The 19,032-nt window shown below is 42.2% G+C and overlaps 1 protein-coding gene across 3 annotated transcripts in view; it reads right to left on the bottom strand.

Moving 5' to 3' along the window:
* Nucleotides 1-19,032, bottom strand: part of B3GALT1 (beta-1,3-galactosyltransferase 1) — a 315,300-nt gene that overhangs the window by 209,519 nt on the left and 86,749 nt on the right. For 2 of the 3 annotated variants that reach the window (XM_083153901.1, XM_083153902.1), the window contains one exon: nucleotides 3,122-3,182. The exons of the other annotated variant lie outside the window; for it this stretch is intronic. The gene's annotated coding sequence lies outside the window, so the exon portion shown is untranslated. The remainder of the gene's footprint in view (nucleotides 1-3,121; nucleotides 3,183-19,032) is intronic. 3 annotated transcript variants of the gene reach the window in all.

Consider the following 19,032-nt stretch of genomic DNA (forward strand, 5'->3'; position numbering starts at 1 on the left):
GCCCACAAATGGTAAACATTTTTTTACACTGCAATTTAGATTTTAGTTTGAACACACCTCACCAAAATGTAAGGGTAAATTTGCTACGATGGGAGTTCTATTGAAGATGGATATTGCCCATAGTAACCAATCAGAATCTACTTCTTATTTATTTAGCAACTTCTAGAAGATAATAGATAGATCTGATTGGTTGATATGGGCAATATCCCATCTTCAATAGAACTCCCATCTAATTTAACCCTTAATTGCTCTGCACATATAGCAAATGCCCCACCTGCATTGCAACATGATTTTGTCCATTTGCATGCTTTTTTTTGCTTTACCAACAATCATGTATTTTGCAATGTACTTTCACTTTGTGCTGTGACAGTTTTTAGATCGCAAACTCTCCACCCCACCCCCAGTCCCTCTCTCCGTATCCAGCAAGCTTAAAACAGTTCAGTGCCCCTGCAAAAATCTCATTCTGTTATGACATCTTTTAACACACAAAGGAGCAATTTGATCCGTTAAGTGACCTCTAGTGGTGAGTGGCGGTGATTCACCTCATAGAGGTGAGGAGTAGTTATCCTTTTATATACAAGGCTATATTGAAAAGTAATGCCTTCGTGGCTATAAGTTTTCTATGTGTGAAAGCATTTGAACCCTTTTTTTTGTACATGGTAGCTCAATGTATCTTCTATGTAATACACTATTCACTTCTCAACATAGTCCCCATCCCTTTCCATGCATGTGCGCCAACGCTTGACGAGTCGGGCAAACCCATCAGAGAAGAAATCTGGTGGTTGGTGTCCCTGTCATCAGAGTTGAAGTGTTGACCCTTAAGATGCTCTTTCATCTTTGGGAAGAGGTGAAAGTCGCAGGGCGCAAGGTCGAGGCTGTACGACGTGTATTGCAGAACCTCCTTGAACTGCAGGTGCTGCAATTCTATTCCCAAAGATGAAAGAACTGCCGTTTGGTCCTGGTGTCGACAACAACCACCAACTTTCTTCTCCGATGGGTTTGCCAAACTCATTAAGCGTTGTTACAAAAAAAATTGTCCAAATGTATTCACAAATAAAAACTTATAGCTGATTGGATGCCAAGTGCACATCCAACTATCAGCTTTAAACGGTTTCACACATCTACCCAATTATATTGGCTCAAAATAAATAAAGTTTTTGGTACTTGTTTAGTTTCACGGCGGCAGCATGGCCGCACGCTACTTCCGGGTCTGTGCCCCCTTGTGGGGCTCGCTGCGGGCTCGCTACGCTCCCACACTATCTAAAGTCAACTCCATGCCAACGTGGATGGTGGGGGTATGAACTATCCACGTTGGCATGGAGTTTCTTTTAGAAAGTGTGGCGAGCGTAACCCGGAAGTAGTGTGTGGCCATGCTGCTGCCGGGAAACTAAACGAGTACCAAGTTTTCTATCATTTTTATTAACATAATTATTTATAAAATATAAATGCTTAGTGCAGCGATGTACAGAGCATGTAATACATGCTGTAAAAGGCATAACCGTAGCACAACGTTAACAACATTTATTTGAACATGCTATATTAAGCATTAGAACCCAGTTACAAGGGCTTACAATCTCAACAAAATGCTTGTACACAATTGCATTCACAATTTTGATATTTTTTTTAGGCTCTGGAACGCTTAATCTTAGACGATAGAAGCCAACCAGAGCCATTGCAAACTCATTCTCAGCTCTGTACACATACACAGCCTATAAGCAAGTATGTGGAACATCGAGTGTTAGGGTTGCCCTATGGTCATTCACACTGGCCATGGCAGTAACAACACTGATTGCAGATGGCAGATATGGTGATTACACCCCTACCCTTTTGCTACCAATCCCTGTTACCAACTCCCAACGGTCCCTTTCTTGTCAATTACTGTATAACACGATCTTGGTGTGGGCGCAATCCGAAAAGCACTTTAACACATGTGTAGTGCGACGGCTGTGAACGTTGGCCGTTGAGTGCAAACATGAATTAGGCCTAATATACATCTTAAGGGACAGATGTACTACGCTAGAAAAGTGATAAAATGGAGTGAGATAAAGTACCAGCCAATCAGATCCTAACTGCCATGCCACAGACTGTGTTTGAAAAATGACAGCTTGGAGCTGATTGGCTGGTAGTATGGGCGGGATGTACTAAAGGGAAAATGCGGTAAAACACCCGTTTTACCGCATTTTCCTATGTATCAATACCCGTCCGCCCCGTTTTCGCTAGGCACGGTATCGCCACCCTCTGGGTAGCGATACCCTATAGAAGCCTATGGGCTTCTTTCGCCGCCCGCGTGCCCCCCCCCTCCCGTCCTCCTTTGATCTCCTCCTCCCCCTGGTGTCACAGGAGGAGACGCAGGGGGACGCTGGCAGCCGCCGGGGGGTGACGGAGACCCCCGCAGACCACATCACAGGTATCGCGGGGGTCTCCGTCACCGCAACCCGATGATAGCCGCATATGTTAGTACATATGTGGCAGCATCGCGGCGGCTGCCATGCGAAGGGCGGCGATGTATATTAATACATCCCACCCTTTATCACTCTCTATTTTATCACTTTTCAAGGCTTAGTACCTCTGGCTCTGAAATTCTCCAAGCATGTAAGTTCCCACCATATTTGCATTTGTGTATGTGTGAGTCGAGATAGTTATCATTTCTATACGGTAGATGATTTATATACAGTAAGTTCCTGCTTAAAAAACATATCTTTGCACATACTGTAGCTGCGGTCGTATCTGTTTCTGGAACATTTACTGTTTTAATAAACACAATCTTTTTTATTCTTTGCTTTCCTTTAAGCTCCAAGCCTCAGTGCATGAAAAAGGGCAGTGTTCTAAAATCGACTCTAATCTCTTCTCGGTACACCGGAACTGTGATTATGTCACAGGCGTTCCTATCACTCAGAGTATAAATTCAGCGTGACCTTTCCACAGCACATAGAAATCCAGCTATTATAAAGTCAAGTGAAACTAGGAGAGCACAATATTATGTGAGGCCAAACCAATAGTATGATATACCTAGCGATAAAAATGACAGAATATGATAATACTGTATGTAATAAACATAGCATCAATTAACGCTACAATGGAAACCAGACAAGTTTCCTGATCTAAGATTTGAGCAACGTACCTGAGAGCCTGCTGTCATTATTCTGTGCTTTCCATCTGTCAACTTCAAACCAGCATTTAAACTGTATGCAATCAGAAATAAAAAATAATGTTACCATACAACAACAGATAAAGAAATTGCAGCTCAAATGTTGGAGAAAAAAAATCCAAACAAAATTAATATTTCAACAATAAACCGCAATAATTTGAATTTTTAACCATTTACAGAATAAATTTAACACATATTAAAGCTAACCTTATTGAATCTAGGAGGCTTTGTTAGGATAAATTAGATTTATTTTTTATTTATTATTAAGTTTATACAGTGCATATATATTCCGCAGCACTTTATAGAGAGTCCCTGCCCTATAGAAGTTTACAATCTATATTCTCTACCACATATACACGTGGACTCATTCATTCCAGGGTTAATTTTGTTGGGAGCCAATTGACCTACCAGTATTTTTTGGGATTGTGGGAGGAAACCAGAGTACCCGGAGGAAACCCACACAAGCACGGAGAGAATATACAAACTCCGCACAGTTAGGGCCATAGTGGGAATCAAACCCATGACTTCAGTGCTGTGAGGCAGTAATGCTAACCATTACACCGTCCGTGCTGTCCATGATATGGTTAAAATCCTAAAGAAAGGCCTGGGTTCCCCTCCCTACAAATCCATAACCAACATCACACCTCTCAACTTAGGCTGGTCACTGAAATTAGGGGGCAAAATGAATGGGGCATTGCTTATTGTCCAATAACCAGCACTAGGCAGGGGGTCACACAGCCCAAAACTAGTAAACCCAGGGATAGTTCCATCGAGAAGTGGAGATCCCTTCCCTAAAAAAAGGGACACACACTCCGCAAGAAACATCTTTCAGCCCAGGGCTCTTATCTGCACTCCTTGGACTTTGGGTGCATAGATAATACTTAAATAATGAGTTAAATGGAACTGGTTACTGCCACGCTGAATGGCATTAAGTTGAATGGAAATTTAAATACACTATACAGATGGAGCCAGGCTTATCAGGTGTGCCAGCGAGGCATTTCTGACTGCTGGTGTGCCGGCTCGCGCTTCCACAATTGTGAGTGGGTTGTCAAATTGCGCGCAGAGAGTAGGCTAGACGAGCCTGGCTCTATCTGTATTTCAAACAGAAACATGTCCTACTTTACCAATTACAAAAGTAATCATTTTGTCTATTTTATAAAACAAGAGGGGTCCATTTTCTTTCTACTGATTATTAAATGAATAAGTTGTGGTGCAAAAGTCTCTCTTTTGCATCCTGATGGCATGTGGGGAGGCATGAGCAGCATGTAAGGGAGTTGGGAGATCTGTAGGGATGCAGAGAGATCTGGAGAACATATGAAGAGGTCTGAGAAGAATGCTGGGCACATCAGTACCTTAGTATGGGGAAAGGGGAAGAGAGTTTTTGTTGTCCACGCACAGGTATTCACTGTAATTACTCAAAGAAAAATTAAGGATTAATGTAGCATTCCACAATGAAAAAGAGTATAGTGGGTACAATCGTATCGATTAATCTTAGATGTGGAGGTGCTCCCTAGAGAGTAAAGTATTGTAGCATAGATAGAACAGAGAAGGACTCTCTCTTTTTTGGGGGCACAACTTGTCTATGATATGATTTTTTGTTTAAAAATTCACTTTTATTATTTTCGGTTAAAATATTTGAGCCAACTATTAACACACAAACAATTTCACAAACAAAACATACAACATGCAAGGTCTTGCCTGGGTAAGTACGTCTCCCTAGGCAGAGCAAGATAAGATTTAGTGTTTTTTTATATAAAAAAAGAGCAAAAGAATGTTTGACACCCTTCTACCTCCACAATTTGTCTTGGGCAGATGGGCTTGCTCTTTGTGATGAAGGTACAGCAAAATATCTCCTTATATATCTTATGGTGCTCCTCTGAAAATTGGTTTGGTACTTGTTTCCTAGAACGGCGCCCACGATATTGATCTTGGCTATTTGGGGTCTGTGGGCCATTTAACATTTTTTCCTATGTGAAATCGGGTCAATTGGGCCATTTAACCCCTTCCTGACAGAGCCAGTTTTTGCGTTCCTGACAGAGCCCTTTTTTTCAAATCTGACATGTCTCACTTAAGTGGGGATAACTTTTTTTTGCTTTTACTTATCCCAGTGGTTTTGAGATTGTTTTTTCGTGACACATTGTACTTCAAATTAGTGGTAAATTTGGGTCGATACAGTCTGTGTTTTTTTGTGAAAAATACCAAAATATCGTGAAAAAATGGAAAATTTAGCGATTTGCAAAATGTTAAATTTTCTGCTTGTGAGACAAATAATCTTACCACTCAAAATAGTGAATAACTAACATAGACCATATGTCTACTTTATGTTGACATCATTATTTCAACTTCCTTTTAATTTTTTGGGACACTAGGAGGCTTACAATATGAATAGCAAATTCTCAAATTTTCAAGAAAATTTCAAACACTGATTTTTTTAGGGACCAGTTCAGTTCTGATGTGACTTTGAGGGACTTGTATGGGAGACACCCCCATAAATGATGCCATTTCAAAAACTGCACCCCTCACAGTATTCAAAACAGCATTTTGGAAGTTTGTTAACCCTTTAGGTGTTTCACAGGAATTAAAACAAAGTGTAGGTGAAATTTCAAAATTTCTTTTTTTTTGCAGATTTGCAATTTTAATACATTTTTATAAGGAACACAGTACATTTTACTAGAGAAATGTGACTAAAAATTGATTCCCCCAATTCTTTTGTTTTCATAAATATCCTATATGTGGCCCTAGTGTGCACGGTGACCAAACCACAGGCTTCATAATAGAAGGAGCACCTACTTGATTTTGGAGCCTCCTTTTTATGAGATTATTTTTTAGGCACCATGTAGGTTTCAAGGCACCATAAGATGCTAAAAGTTAGGAACCCCCCCACAAGTGACCCCATTTTGCAAACTACACCCCTCAGGGAATTCATCTAGGGGTATAGTGTACATTTCAAACCCCCAGGGGTTTCACCAATTGTGGTACAACTGGGCAGTGAAAATGAAAAATTATTTTTTTTACACAAAAATGCAGTTCTGGCTCCAAATTTGTCATTTTCAGAAGGTATGAAGGAGACAAAGCACCCCAAAATCTGTGCCCCAATTTCTCCCGAGTACGGCAATGCCTCACATGTGACCAAAAAATACCAGTTGGGTGCATGGCAGGACTCAGAAGGGAAGGAGTGATTTTTGGATTTTGCAGCTCAGATTCTGGTGGAATTTTGGTGGGTGCTATGTCGCATTAGCAAGACCCCCCAAGCACCAATACAGTGGAACCCCCCCACAAGTCACCCCATTTTGCAAACTACACCCCTCAGGGAATTCATCTAGGGGTATAGTGTACATTTCAAACCCCCAGGGGTTTCACCAATTTTGATACAAGTGGGCAGTGGAAATGAAAAATTACATTTTTTTACACAAAAATACAGTTCTGGCTCAAAATTTTTCATTTTCAGAAGGTATGAAGGAGAAAAAGCACCCCAAAATCTGTGCCCCAATTTCTCCCGAGTACGGCAATGCCTCACATGTGACCAAAAAATACCAGTTGGGTGCATGGCAGGACTCAGAAGGGAAGGAGTGATTTTTGGATTTTGCAGCACAGATTCTGGTGGAATGAATGGTGGGTGCTATGTTGCACCAATACAGTGGAACCCCCCCACAAGTCACCCCATTTTGCAAAGTACACCCCTCAGGGAATTCATCTAGGGGTATAGTGTACATTTCAAACCCCCAGGGGTTTCACCAATTTTGATACAAGTGGGCAGTGAAAATGAAAAATTACATTTTTTTACACAAAAATGCAGTTCTGGCTCAAAATTTTTCATTTTCAGAAGGTATGAAGGAGAAAAAGCACCCCAAAATATGTGCCCCAATTTTTCCCGAGTACGGAAATGCCTCACATGTGACCAAAAAATACCAGTTGGGTGCATGGCAGGACTCAGAACGGAAGGAGTGATTTTTGGATTTTGCGGCTCAGATTCTGGTGGAATTTTGGTGGGTGCTATGTCGCATTAGCAAGACCCCCCAAGCACCAATACAGTGGAACCCCCCCACAAGTCACCCCATTTTGAAAACTACACCCCTCAGGGAATTCATCTAGGGGTATAGTGTACATTTCAAACCCCCAGGGGTTTCACCAATTTTGATACAAGTGGGCAGTGAAAATGAAAAATTACATTTTTTACACAAAAATGCAGTTCTGGCTCGAAATTTTTCATTTCCAGAAGGTATGAAGGAGAAAAAGCACCCCAAAATCTGTGCCCCAATTTCTCCCGAGTACGGCAATGCCTCACATGTGACCAAAAAATACCAGTTGGGTGCATGGCAGGACTCAGAACGGAAGGAGTGATTTTTGGATTTTGCAGCTCAGATTCTGGTGGAATTTTGGTGGGTGCTATGTCGCATTAGCAAGACCCCCCAAGCACCAATACAGTGGAACCCCCCCACAAGTGACCCCATTTTGCAAACTACACCCCTCAGGGAATTCATCTAGGGGTATAGTGTACATTTCAAACCCCCAGGGGTTTCACCAATTTTGATACAAGTGGGCAGTGAAAATGAAAAATTACATTTTTTTACACAAAAATGCAGTTCTGGCTCGAAATTTTTCATTTTCAGAAGGTATGAAGGAGAAAAAGCACCCCAAAATCTGTGCCCCAATTTCTCCCGAGTACGGCAATGCCTCACATGTGACCAAAAAATACCAGTTGGGTGCATGGCAGGACTCAGAACGGAAGGAGTGATTTTTGGATTTTGCAGCTCAGATTCTGGTGGAATTTTGGTGGGTGCTATGTCGCATTAGCAAGACCCCCCAAGCACCAATACAGTGGAACCCCCCCACAAGTCACCCCATTTTGCAAACTACACCCCTCAGGGAATTCATCTAGGGGTATAGTGTACATTTCAAACCCCCAGGGGTTTCACCAATTTTGATACAAGTGGGCAGTGAACATGAAAAATTACATTTTTTTACACAAAAATGCAGTTCTGGCTCAAAATTTTTCATTTTCACAAGGAATGAAGGAGACAAAGCACCCCAAAATCTGTGCCCCAATTTCTCCCGAGTACGGCAATGCCTCACATGTGACCAAAAAATACCAGTTGGGTGCATGGCAGGACTCAGAAGGGAAGGAGTGATTTTTGGATTTTGCGGCTCAGATTCTGGTGGAATGAATGGTGGGTGCTATGTGGCATTAGCAAGACCCCCGAAGCACGGTGAAATTATGAACCTAATATTCCATAGATGTGTGGTATATTTTAAAACACTCCTTTATACATAGGCCGGGTTTGTCGGGGCAAGTGTCACACTGGAAAATAGTTTGCTTTCTTATTCCCTTTTTATAGCAAACTTTGCACCTTTTTTGTGTCCTGCCCTTTTTTCCAGTGGAGGGGATTTCATCAGGAAAATGCTGCCCTGGTACAATACGGGGGCCAGTACTAGAAGTACTGGGGCCCTCTGCCTGCTGGTTCCCAAATATTAGGCCCTTTATGACTTCCTCTTGAAAGTGCATAAATGTCCCCCTCTGGCCGGTAGAACGGAATAGCACGTAAGCGTTATACAGTGCCATCTGGATGATATACACGGCCACCTTCTTGTACCAGATTTTTGTTTTCCGCAGGGCACTGTACGGCTTCAGTACCTGATCTGAAAGATCCACTCCGCCCATGTACCTATTGTAATCCAGGATACAATTAGGTTTTGAGGTGTGGGTACTGGTACCTCGTACAGGGACGGAGGTGGTACTGTCTCCGTGAATTGTTGTCAGTATAAGGACATCCCTCTTGTCCTTATATTTGACCAACAACATATTTTCGTTGCATATTCCCCTGCTTTCACCCCTTCTCATTACTTGGGCAATGTGCGTTTTTGGGAGGCCTCTTTGGTTCTTGCGCACAGTACCGCAAGCTGCTGTACCTCTTGAACCAAGGGCCTTAAACAGGGGGATGCTGGTGTAAAAGTTATCCACATAGAGGTGATAACCTTTATCCAGGAAGGGGTGCACTAAATCCCAGACAATTTTCCCACTAACACCTACGAGGGAGGGGGGGCATTCTGGCGGTTCAATTCTTGAATCCTTCCCTTCATAAACCCTAAACCTGTGAGTGTACCCTGAGGTGCTTTCACACAGTTTATACATTTTTATGCCATACCTTGCCCTCTTACTGGGAAGGTACTGGCGGAATTTAACCCTTCCTTTAAAATGTATAAGGGACTCGTCGATACAAATAAATTTTTCAGGGATGTACACCTCTTCAAATTTGGCACTGAAATGATCAATGACCGGCCTGACTTTGAATAGCCGGTCAAAGGTGGGATCATCTCTGGGTGGGCACTGTGCATTATCGGTGTAATGTATAAATTTAAGAATTGTCTCAAATCGAGCCCGGGGCATGGCCATACGGTAAAATGGAGTACTGTACAGAACATCTGTACTCCAATATTGCCTAATTTCTGGCTTTTTTACTATGCCCATATGAAACACCAGACCCCAAAACGTCATCATCTCTACTGCATCTACAGGGGTCCACCTAGCAAATGATGACGTGGGGTTTTGAGCAATAAACTGCTGGGCATATAAATTAGTTTGGTCCACCATTAAATTTATAAAATCATCAGAGAAAAATAATTTGAAAAAGTCAATTTCTCTGAGACCTGTGGAATCAAATTGGATTCCTGGCATGGCCAAAAACTCAGGAACCTGGGGCTCAAAATTGTCTGGTGGTGGGGTCCATACGAGATCAATTGTTGGGGGGGGGTCTCAGCTGCTCTGGGGGGGCGTCTTTGAGGGGGTCCCTCATCACCAGAGGAGGAAGAGGAGCTTAAGGCGAATCCTTCAAATTCCCCGCTTGCATCACTGGCTGTGTCAGAGTCAGAAGCAAGCATGGCATATGCCTCCTCCGCTGAATACATTCTCCTGGATGACTGGGAGGACATTTGGGAGGACATTTGGGAGGACATTTGGGATGCCATTTTTATTTTTGTGTTACTGGTAGTGAAATGTTTCAACACGTGTATAGTGTAGGGGGGGGTACAAACTTTATTTCAATCCGGGGGGTATGTAGTGTGTAGTGTGTATGTGGTGCAGAAAAAAAAAAAATACTTTATACCAATAAAAAAAAAAAAAAATGAAGGGGTTAAAAATAAAAAATTTAAGGGGTTAAAAAAAAAAAAAGGTCCTGCGCCAAAAATTGAGCACAGATGTTGGTCAGTAACGTCTGTCACTGAACAGCGCTCAAAGGCAACAGGAATTTGATCAAAAAAAAAAAATATAGATCAACCCTGTGCCGAAAAAGATGATCAGTGATGTACGTCACTGATCAGCGCACAGCGGCCACAGGACACCCACAAAATCACAGTGTGTGTAAAAAAAAAATTAAAAAAAGACCCCACAGCACTCACAAAAAAAAAAAAAGGTGATCAGTGATGCGACACTGATTACCAGTGAGGTGCAGCAGGTGCACAACCTTTGGTGCAACTGACAGGTATATATAAAAAAAAAAAAACCTCTGTACCCCCAAAAAAGTTGCTGATCACCTCAGATATAGTGATCAGCACAAAAGGCGGGGGCAGCAGACACAAAATTTAGCACTCTCTATCACTCTCTGTCACTATCTCTCTCTATCTCTCTATCTCTCACTATCTATCACTCTATGACACTGCAGCAGCAGCACTGACAGGTATATCTATATATAAAAAAAAACCTGCGCCCCCAAAAAGTTGCTGATCAGTTAATTTATACTGATCAGCACAAAAGGAGGGGGCAGCAGTCAGTTATATCAAAAATATATAGCACAATCTGTCACTATTTCTCTCTATCTCTCTCTCTCTATCTCTCTCTATCTCTCTATAACTATCACACTGCAGCAGCACAAAATATAGCACTCTGTCACTAGGCCTCTCTATCTATCTCTCTCTCTCTATCTCTCTCTATCTATAACTATATCACACTGCAGCAGCACAAAATATAGCACTCTCTGACACTATCTCTCTCTCTATCTCTCTCTCTCTATCTCTCTCTATCTCTCTATAACTATCACACTGCAGCAGCACAAAATATAGCACTCTGTCACTAGGCCTCTCTATCTATCTCTCTCTCTCTATCTCTCTCTCTCTATCTATAACTATATCACACTGCAGCAGCACAAAATATAGCACTCTCTGACACTATCTCTCTCTCTATCTCTCTCTATCTCTCTCTATCTCTCTCTATCTCTCTCTATCTCTCTATCTATCTCTCTCTCTATCTAGCTAGTACACTGCAGCAGCACAATTTCACAGGAAGGCACAAGTAGCAACAGGATCCAGGAAGCAGTGATGAAGCAGCGATCAGGTAAGTATGGAGCAAGTATGGAGCAAGGTTCTGGTCAGTATGGCGGCAGGGGGGTACGGTGACCGCACTGCACGCTATTCCAGACCGGAATGGCGTCTGCAGTGCAGTCACCGTTAGTTTAAATCCCCCTCCTTGGCTGTGATTGGTCCGTCGGTCCGACGAACCAATCACGGCCTTTGGGGGCGGGCGGGGTGAGGTGGGGTGACACCAGTGTCACCCTTACACCCCGCGGTGATTGGTGCTGTACTTTACAGCACCAATCACCTCTGATCCCGTGTCACCGGCGAACGTTATTCGCCGGTGACACAGGAAAACGCTGTAATTGGCTGTTCACACTGAACAGCCAATCACAGCGATCGCCGACGGGGGGGCGGCATCGCAGCCCCCCCTGGGCATGCACGGACATGTCTGCTGTCAGGGACAGCAGACATGTTGAAACTGTCACCGCGTCTATAGACGCGGTGACAGTTTAAATCCATGACGTACATTTACGCCATGTGTCGGGAAGTGCTTCCCGACCATGACGTAAATGTACGTCAAATGTCGGGAAGGGGTTAACATTGTTCCCTAATCGCGTCGGTCGCATCGCATGCGATTTTTTGGCCGCATGCGATGCGACCGACGCGATTTACATTTTACCATGCATTTCTATGTAAAATGGGCGCCATTCTAGGAAACAAGTACCATTGGTTTCTAGGGAGTCTCACAGTAGAGAGCCAATGATTGGGTTTTACAATAAAAGATAACTCAATCTATCTATTTGTGACCACTCATAAGTATAAGTTCTGATGTTAGTGGGTTGGTTTTTTTATTTCTCAAGGACCCTGAGATATTACTGGGTCTATGATTTAGAGATTTACCAACTGGTTGACTTTTTATCCAAGATTTAAATCAACACAGATACACCCTGATGACTATAGGCCTATAGGCCTATGGGCCTGTATTAATTGTCAGTGGACCACTGTTTGTGTGTTAATAGTTGGCTCAAATATTTTAATCGAAAATAATAAAAGTGAATTTTTAAACAAAAAATCAAGTTGTGCCCCAAAAAAAGAGAGAGTCCTTCTCTGTTCTTTCTATGCCACATCAGTACCTTGTAGGGTTTTTCATTGCATATGTTTGCTACAGGTACCAGAGGTCAACACCACCAGAGGCAGAGGAGGGGTATAGGTTCAATGAGGTTGGTTGTCTGCCATTTTTTATTTGTACTGAGCCCCACATTTTTAAAATGGCAGCCCCAGGTGGTAGGGTGTAGGAGTTTAAACCTTTGAGTGCTAAGTGAATTTGTCAAAATGTGTGTGAAAATTGCTAAGCAAACATTTTTATTCATCAAAATGACCTGTAATGTTTACCTTATATAGGAAATCTAATCTTTTATAACCTTTATCCAGGAAGGGGTGCACTAAATCCCAGACAATTTTCCCACTAACACCTACGAGGGAGGGGGGGCATTCTGGCGGTTCAATTCTTGAATCCTTCCCTTCATAAACCCTAAACCTGTGAGTGTACCCTGAGGTGCTTTCACACAGTTTATACATTTTTATGCCATACCTTGCCCTCTTACTGGGAAGGTACTGGCGGAATTTAACCCTTCCTTTAAAATGTATAAGGGACTCGTCGATACAAATAAATTTTTCAGGGATGTACACCTCTTCAAATTTGGCACTGAAATGATCAATGACCGGCCTGACTTTGAATAGCCGGTCAAAGGTGGGATCATCTCTGGGTGGGCACTGTGCATTATCGGTGTAATGTATAAATTTAAGAATTGTCTCAAATCGAGCCCGGGGCATGGCCATACGGTAAAATGGAGTACTGTACAGAACATCTGTACTCCAATATTGCCTAATTTCTGGCTTTTTTACTATGCCCATATGAAACACCAGACCCCAAAACGTCATCATCTCTACTGCATCTACAGGGGTCCACCTAGCAAATGATGACGTGGGGTTTTGAGCAATAAACTGCTGGGCATATAAATTAGTTTGGTCCACCATTAAATTTATAAAATCATCAGAGAAAAATAATTTGAAAAAGTCAATTTCTCTGAGACCTGTGGAATCAAATTGGATTCCTGGCATGGCCAAAAACTCAGGAACCTGGGGCTCAAAATTGTCTGGTGGTGGGGTCCATACGAGATCAATTGTTGGGGGGGGGGTCTCAGCTGCTCTGGGGGGGCGTCTTTGAGGGGGTCCCTCATCACCAGAGGAGGAAGAGGAGCTTAAGGCGAATCCTTCAAATTCCCCGCTTGCATCACTGGCTGTGTCAGAGTCAGAAGCAAGCATGGCATATGCCTCCTCCGCTGAATACATTCTCCTGGATGACTGGGAGGACATTTGGGAGGACATTTGGGAGGACATTTGGGATGCCATTTTTATTTTTGTGTTACTGGTAGTGAAATGTTTCAACACGTGTATAGTGTAGGGGGGGGTACAAACTTTATTTCAATCCGGGGGGTATGTAGTGTGTAGTGTGTATGTGGTGCAGAAAAAAAAAAAATACTTTATACCAATAAAAAAAAAAAAAAATGAAGGGGTTAAAAATAAAAAATTTAAGGGGTTAAAAAAAAAAAAAGGTCCTGCGCCAAAAATTGAGCACAGATGTTGGTCAGTAACGTCTGTCACTGAACAGCGCTCAAAGGCAACAGGAATTTGATCAAAAAAAAAAAATATAGATCAACCCTGTGCCGAAAAAGATGATCAGTGATGTACGTCACTGATCAGCGCACAGCGGCCACAGGACACCCACAAAATCACAGTGTGTGTAAAAAAAAAATTAAAAAAAGACCCCACAGCACTCACAAAAAAAAAAAAAGGTGATCAGTGATGCGACACTGATTACCAGTGAGGTGCAGCAGGTGCACAACCTTTGGTGCAACTGACAGGTATATATAAAAAAAAAAAAACCTCTGTACCCCCAAAAAAGTTGCTGATCACCTCAGATATAGTGATCAGCACAAAAGGCGGGGGCAGCAGACACAAAATTTAGCACTCTCTATCACTCTCTGTCACTATCTCTCTCTATCTCTCTATCTCTCACTATCTATCACTCTATGACACTGCAGCAGCAGCACTGACAGGTATATCTATATATAAAAAAAAACCTGCGCCCCCAAAAAGTTGCTGATCAGTTAATTTATACTGATCAGCACAAAAGGAGGGGGCAGCAGTCAGTTATATCAAAAATATATAGCACAATCTGTCACTATTTCTCTCTATCTCTCTCTCTCTATCTCTCTCTATCTCTCTATAACTATCACACTGCAGCAGCACAAAATATAGCACTCTGTCACTAGGCCTCTCTATCTATCTCTCTCTCTCTATCTCTCTCTATCTATAACTATATCACACTGCAGCAGCACAAAATATAGCACTCTCTGACACTATCTCTCTCTCTATCTCTCTCTCTCTATCTCTCTCTATCTCTCTATAACTATCACACTGCAGCAGCACAAAATATAGCACTCTGTCACTAGGCCTCTCTATCTATCTCTCTCTCTCTATCTCTCTCTCTCTATCTATAACTATATCACACTGCAGCAGCACAAAATATAGCACTCTCTGACACTATCTCTCTCTCTATCTCTCTCTATCTCTCTCTATCTCTCTCTATCTCTCTCTATCTCTCTATCTATCTCTCTCTCTATCTAGCTAGTACACTGCAGCAGCACAATTTCACAGGAAGGCACAAGTAGCAACAGGATCCAGGAAGCAGTGATGAAGCAGCGATCAGGTAAGTATGGAGCAAGTATGGAGCAAGGTTCTGGTCAGTATGGCGGCAGGGGGGTACGGTGACCGCACTGCACGCTATTCCAGACCGGAATGGCGTCTGCAGTGCAGTCACCGTTAGTTTAAATCCCCCTCCTTGGCTGTGATTGGTCCGTCGGTCCGACGAACCAATCACGGCCTTTGGGGGCGGGCGGGGTGAGGTGGGGTGACACCAGTGTCACCCTTACACCCCGCGGTGATTGGTGCTGTACTTTACAGCACCAATCACCTCTGATCCCGTGTCACCGGCGAACGTTATTCGCCGGTGACACAGGAAAACGCTGTAATTGGCTGTTCACACTGAACAGCCAATCACAGCGATCGCCGACGGGGGGGCGGCATCGCAGCCCCCCCTGGGCATGCACGGACATGTCTGCTGTCAGGGACAGCAGACATGTTGAAACTGTCACCGCGTCTATAGACGCGGTGACAGTTTAAATCCATGACGTACATTTACGCCATGTGTCGGGAAGTGCTTCCCGACCATGACGTAAATGTACGTCAAATGTCGGGAAGGGGTTAACATTGTTCCCTAATCGCGTCGGTCGCATCGCATGCGATTTTTTGGCCGCATGCGATGCGACCGACGCGATTTACATTTTACCATGCATTTCTATGTAAAATGGGCGCCATTCTAGGAAACAAGTACCATTGGTTTCTAGGGAGTCTCACAGTAGAGAGCCAATGATTGGGTTTTACAATAAAAGATAACTCAATCTATCTATTTGTGACCACTCATAAGTATAAGTTCTGATGTTAGTGGGTTGGTTTTTTTATTTCTCAAGGACCCTGAGATATTACTGGGTCTATGATTTAGAGATTTACCAACTGGTTGACTTTTTATCCAAGATTTAAATCAACACAGATACACCCTGATGACTATAGGCCTATAGGCCTATGGGCCTGTATTAATTGTCAGTGGACCACTGTTTGTGTGTTAATAGTTGGCTCAAATATTTTAATCGAAAATAATAAAAGTGAATTTTTAAACAAAAAATCAAGTTGTGCCCCAAAAAAAGAGAGAGTCCTTCTCTGTTCTTTCTATGCCACATCAGTACCTTGTAGGGTTTTTCATTGCATATGTTTGCTACAGGTACCAGAGGTCAACACCACCAGAGGCAGAGGAGGGGTATAGGTTCAATGAGGTTGGTTGTCTGCCATTTTTTATTTGTACTGAGCCCCACATTTTTAAAATGGCAGCCCCAGGTGGTAGGGTGTAGGAGTTTAAACCTTTGAGTGCTAAGTGAATTTGTCAAAATGTGTGTGAAAATTGCTAAGCAAACATTTTTATTCATCAAAATGACCTGTAATGTTTACCTTATATAGGAAATCTAATCTTTTTTTAAACATTTTTATTTGAATTTATATAACAAATGTGAGCAGCGCTGGCATTTTAAGACAATATTTTGCACAGATGTTCACACTCAGATTTTGCACATATCTCACAGAGATGTTGGCATTTTTATTGGATATTACGCAAATCTCTCACAAAAGGGTTAATACACTCCCTATTGGAGCTCACAACCAATCTTAGCTCAGAGAATTGTCTATATACTGTATTAAGTGCAAGATAACTTTTTTCTTATGTTTAGCATCCTTTGAGTTTCTGTTTTCTCAGCTTTACAACAATTTGATGAGTGCATGACATAAACAGCATTATAAGGCTACTACCTCTGCTAGCACTCCCATAAGAACGCATTGAGCTTGCAATATTTGGGCAATATAGGAACAAAGAATTTGACTGAACCTTCTTTTTTTTTTTTTTTTACATTTATTTTTATTGAAGAATAAGCATCGCCATGCAGAAACATAATCAGTAAATACAACACACAAACCCTGCTGAAATGATAAGGCTGCATTAGCCACACTTCAAGAAGCGTAAGGCAATGCTAAGCTTCTACCCACTTACTTATGAATATACCCAGGAGATATTTATGAATATTCCAATAGAACACTGTAGATAAGTCAAAACAGTATATAAAAAAAACAGCTTGTTTATCCTTATATAAAGAGAAACAAACATATACAAAAGGGGAAAATAGGAGGGAAGAGGTAAAGGAAGGGGTGGAAACTTGCCCATGGTCAGAGAGAGAGAGGATAAAGGCAAACAAAACAAGTGAAGAAACAGTACAGTTTGTAGAGCTCATATCGTTGACACAGATGCATTTAGGACCTTACTCAGGTCTGTTTGCATGTCCGCGTGTGTTCGCACGCGGACAATGGTTTGTGTTTGCACATGCGCTGAGTGCATCCACGGTGATCACAAACTTGCGAGCAGAGGGCGTTGGGGCGGTCAGTTGCTGCCCCGCAGGTCCAGAGCAAGGTTGCTTAGAGCAACCTTACATGTGAGTGCACCTTCCACATCTTTCGATGTTCGGCGTCCATCAAAAGAAGTGGGAGGGTCCCAGTGGCATGCCAGTGGATGTTTATGTTAAACATCCATTCGCAGTCATTGCGGATGTACGCGTCTTGCGAATGGTGGGCTGGCGTACCACCATCTGGTTCACGCACAAGGATGCAAATTTGCATCCGAGCGAATGAACTAGAATAACCCCCTTAGAGTATGGTCTAAAACAACAGGTCCCCAATATTCCCAGGGGCATTTTTGACAGAGCAGGACTGGTTAAAGGCAAACCAAGGACTCCATATATGGATAAATCTAAGATTTATTATGGGGATTAGCTGTTATTTTTTGCAGTAGCGGCAATGTGCCAAATATTATTAACTACTGCTTGAAAGTCATAATGCCTCCAATGAAAACCAATAAGGCAATGGGCTGCGTTGAGGATCTAGGAATACATATTATCAATGAAATCTACAGAGTATAGCAATGCTGAATAATAAAACCAAATATATATGCTTTCACCCAGGTCTGAAGCAGTTACAGGGCACATTTTAATTCAAGAAGATTTACTTTTCCTTGATGGTAAGAAGTACTTGTGTGGAAATCCTGCTTAAGGGTTTGTTCCATCATAATACAGGTTATTATCTTTCAGTGACTGGCTGCCAATGGTGTCACTTCAATGACCACTATGAACGTGAGTACTTTATGGTAAGATAAGAGAAAATAGCTTTTGTTTCTTAACTATTTGTAGATTTGGGTCATGTGGGTCGGTACGCCCATTTTTATTTTTGCTCAAGAAACTCATGCAAAAGCGTGACACTGGGTTGTACATAATGGGGGTTATTTGGTTCACTCTTTCTGACAAATTCCTTCTTAGATGGACAAAACCATGTGCACTGCAGGTGGGGCAGATGTTACTTGTGCAGAGAGAATTAGATTTGGGTGGGTTTTTACTTCAAAGTGAGATCTATATTGCAGTGTAAAAATAAAGCAGCCAGTATTTACCCTGCACAGAAACAAAATAACTCACCCAAATCTAATTCTCTCTGCACATTTGACATCTTCCCCCTGCAGTGCACATGGTTTTGTCCATCAAAGAAGGATTTTGTCAGAAAGAGTGAACTAGAATAAGGTCCATTGTCTCGCTCTGCTTTAGAAGGGGTTATGAGGGGAGACAGGGAACTTTAACTGTATATTCAGATGAGTCCCTTTAACTGTGATCTTAAGCCAGCGCACATGGTTTTGCCCATTAGAAAAAGATTTTGCTTCTGAGATCCATCCTGAATAACCCCCAATTTCCTATTGAGTGCTCTTCTCTTAATATAAATGTGTATTATGAAAAACTCCCTATATACTGCTACTCAAGAGTTAAAGTATAAATCATGTATATATATATATATATATATATATACACACACACGCATACACACACACACTAATGATGTCATGC

This window comes from Crinia signifera, chromosome 7 (genome assembly GCF_055691185.1).
Source record: "Crinia signifera chromosome 7, ASM5569118v1, whole genome shotgun sequence".
NCBI lineage: Eukaryota > Metazoa > Chordata > Amphibia > Anura > Myobatrachidae > Crinia > Crinia signifera.